Raw genomic sequence first — 342 nt, forward strand, 5'->3', positions numbered from 1 at the left:
CTACCTCTGGCTGTCATCAGGACTGAAAGGACACTGTTCTTTGTCCTTTTTATTGCTGAGGCAAGAAGTGTGCTCTGCTTGGGGCAAGAACTCTATGGGGACCGAGATCCAATGCTCCACGACTGCCCTTTCGGAGAGGAAAAAAAACCCTTCATAGTGCAACCCCTCCACCTCCTCCCTGTGGCGGCCCGAGGCGCCAACCACTCTGCAGAGGCCCGGTGTCCTGCGGGGCCCGGCCCTAGGTGAGGTGACGCGACGCGCAGCGAGGCGGGAAGAGGAGCCCTGTGGGCCCGGCCCGGCGCTCGCTGAGGCGAGCCCAGGCCGGCGGCGGGAGGCCAGCAG

Source organism: Dryobates pubescens, chromosome 4 (genome assembly GCF_014839835.1).
Source record: "Dryobates pubescens isolate bDryPub1 chromosome 4, bDryPub1.pri, whole genome shotgun sequence".
In the NCBI taxonomy this organism is placed as follows: Eukaryota; Metazoa; Chordata; class Aves; order Piciformes; family Picidae; genus Dryobates; species Dryobates pubescens.